The 2,750-nt window shown below is 44.3% G+C and overlaps 1 pseudogene; it reads left to right on the top strand.

Annotated features, from left to right (window-relative positions):
• The first annotated feature begins 959 nt into the window (after positions 1 to 959).
• LOC133228463 (guanine nucleotide-binding protein subunit beta-5-like) lies at positions 960 to 2,048 on the top strand (annotated as a pseudogene).
• Positions 2,049 to 2,750: the final 702 nt, after the last annotated feature.

Raw genomic sequence — 2,750 nt, 5'->3', positions numbered from 1 at the left:
TGTTCAGTCTCTAGGTCATGTCCAACTCTCTATGACTCCGTGGACTGCAGCACACCAGGCTTCCCTATCCTTCACTATCTCCTGAAGTTTGCTCAGATTCATGTGCATTGAGCCAGACTAGAGAGAGAGGCTCTTGTTGGAGTTTCTTCTTACATGTGCCTATTGGTAGTTCCAGTTTGCCAATTTCTTTGGCTACATGTCTGGGATATAAGATACTCCAAGGAACTCACCACTGTGTCATTCTGTGGGTCCTATGGTCCCTAAATAGTCTTTCTTCTTTCTTCTTCATAAATTGTCCTTATTGGGAAGAATAAGAAGTACATTTACTCTGTCTTCCCAGAAACTGAAGTCTCCTTGTTTTTTTTCTTTTTGTTTACATTTTACTCACTAGTGCTTTGTCTTTACTATTTTTTTATCTTCTAAAATCATATATTTTTTACTGATTAACTTCCAAATATAAAATATATTCCTTTAGGATAAAATTATTTGAGGAAGATGAAATAGAGATACAAGTTTAAGGAGAAACATGACATGTTAAATTTCTGAATGCTAAAGAAAAGCTTAAGTTTTTTCAAATAAAGGATGGTTGGTTAAAAAATGTATTCTTGTATTCATATTCCTTAGACACATGTAAAAAGAGAGATGTAATAGTTTTATTTAATAATGCCGTATTTATATTTAACTGGGAATTAACATCCTTCAGAACTATTACAAACATTTCTGATTAAAGATGATAGCCAATTTAAAAATTGGCAAGAAGTTTTATCATTTTTCAAAAATATTAAGGGACTTTGTCAGCAAGAAAGATTAAATCCATTGCTCTGGGATATGTGCCTGAGGATGGGGAGGCAGCTGGACCCACTTCTACGGTGCTGTGGTCCGCGCCTTCGCTGCCTGCTAACTCGCATCCCGCTTCCCTCCAGGCGGGTCCATGCGTGAAGACAGCAGCCTACGGGCTACATGAAAATGACATGTTGGTGTCGTTCAAGAGTGAGGCTGAGAGCCTCAAGGGCAAACTTGAGGAGGAGAGGGCCAAGCTGCCCGACTTGGAGCTGCACCAGGTGGCCGAGCACGTGGAGGCCCCAGAGCAGTTTGTCATGAAGACCAGAAGGACCCTCAAAGGCCATGGGAACAAGGTTCTGTGCATGGACTGGTTCAAGAATAAGAGGAGGATGGTGACCTCCTTGCAGGATGGGAAGGTGGTAGTGTGGGATTCCTTCACTACTAACAAGGAGTGCGGAGTCGCGATGAACTGCAAGTGAGTGGTGGCGTGTGCATACGCCCTGTTGGGACGTGCCACTGCATACGGGGGTTTGGATAATACGTGTTCTGTGTATCTACTGACGTTTGACAAAAATGGAAACAAGGCTGCCAAAAAGAAGTCTGTTGCTATGCACACCGACTGTCAGCTTGCGGCTTCACCAACTCTGATGTGCAGATCCTGACAGCCAGCAGCGACGGCACGTGTGCCCTGTGGAAAGTGGAGAGCAGGCGGTGGCTGCCCTGCTTTTCATGGGCATGGGACCGATGTACTCTGTTTGGACCTGGCCCCCTCAGAGACATGGAACACCTTGTTTGAGGGATGTGACAAGAAATCCGTTGGGTGGGACATGTTCCCTGGACAGTGTGTGCAGGCCTTTCAAACACAAGAATCTGACATCAACAGTGTCTGGTAGTAATCTGGGTGGAGATGCCTTTGCTTCGGGATCAGATGATGTGTGTGTTGCCTCTATCGCCTCTGGGCAGCTTCCAGCGTGGACTTCTCCCTCAGTGTATCCTGCTGGACACAACGATTATACCATCAACGTCTGGGATGTCCTCAAGGGGTCCCCAGTCACCTCTTGTTTGAATATGAAAACCACGTTAATACTCTATGAGTTTCGCCTGATGGGGCTGCCTTTTGCTCAGGATCATGAGATCATACCCTCAGAGTCTGGGCTTGATCACAGTGCTCATAGGTACCTGGGGAAAAAATTTGAAATCATCACATGTGAATAGATCCTGCTTCTAGAGGATCTGAGAATTTATTGCAAGTTAGCTTATGGAAGCAGCTCCATGACTGAAAGTTCACCAGGCGTCTCCAACATTAATATCGAAACCATTACCATCGAAACCATTACCCTTGGAAAGATCCCAAGGTAAGCCTTCAGCACTAGGAGAACACCCTCAAGTATAGTGTTTATTATTTTGAACTCTTTAAAAAATTCATCTATTTTTAAAGTTATTCTAAATTATATGACTCTCAATTCATTTTTGGTGCTGTAGTCTTGCTGCTTGTTCAGTGGTAAAGAATCTGCAGGACACACAGTCTCAGTTCCTAGGTTGGGAAGATCCCTTGGAGAAGGAAATGGCAACCCATTCCAGTATTGCCTGGGAAATCCCATGGAAAGGGGAGCGTGGTAGGCTACAGTCAATGGAGTTGCAAAAGAGTCGGACTCGGCTTTAGAGAATGTGAAATTGACTTCCAAATGGTTGTGTCTTTTTACAGTCTCATTGGTAGTGCATGCCAGTTCTCAGGGTCTTACAATCTTGCCAGCACTGATGCTATCACATTAAAGAAAAAATTTTTTTTGACTATAATCAGAGTAAAATGGTGTCTCACTCTGAACTTTGGTTCTAGTTTGGATTTCCCTGATGATTGATAAGGGTTTCCCTGCCGCTGCTGCTGCTGCTGCTGCTGCTAAGTCGTTTCAGTTGTGTCCAACTCTGTGCGACCCTAGAGACGGCAGCCCACCAGGCTTCCCTGTCCC

The sequence above is a fragment of the Bos javanicus genome, chromosome 17 (assembly GCF_032452875.1).
Source record: "Bos javanicus breed banteng chromosome 17, ARS-OSU_banteng_1.0, whole genome shotgun sequence".
In the NCBI taxonomy this organism is placed as follows: Eukaryota; Metazoa; Chordata; class Mammalia; order Artiodactyla; family Bovidae; genus Bos; species Bos javanicus.
Note: the sequence above shows the minus strand (reverse complement) of the source record. Positions and strands in the feature narration are given on the sequence as shown.